At 41.5% G+C, this 282-nt stretch overlaps 1 pseudogene; it reads left to right on the forward strand.

Moving 5' to 3' along the window:
* Nucleotides 1-260: 260 nt before the first annotated feature.
* LOC115030975 overlaps nucleotides 261-282 on the forward strand; it is a 143-nt pseudogene continuing 121 nt past the window's right edge.

A 282-nucleotide genomic window follows, 5' to 3' on the forward strand; every position in this document is an offset into this window, starting at 1 on the left:
GACAAATTAGTTCAATAAAGAGATGAGCTCAGAAAATATTTAGCCAGATTAAAAGCAGAGGAGAAAGAGAGTAGAATCTGGAAACTGTAACATTTGCCTTAATTTCCACCTGGTAATAAGTAAAATAGAAAAAACTTACAGTCCCCGCAAGTGCCAAAGAATGAGTCTGTAGGCAGAGACTAAATCAGCACTGTGAATGACAGTTTTCTTTAAGAATATCTGAGTTGATCACCGGAGCAGCTGGGGCGCAGGGTCGGCTGACACTCACCAGCTACCCACAAC

The sequence above is a fragment of the Mus caroli genome, chromosome 4 (genome assembly GCF_900094665.2).
Source record: "Mus caroli chromosome 4, CAROLI_EIJ_v1.1, whole genome shotgun sequence".
Lineage (NCBI taxonomy): Eukaryota > Metazoa > Chordata > Mammalia > Rodentia > Muridae > Mus > Mus caroli.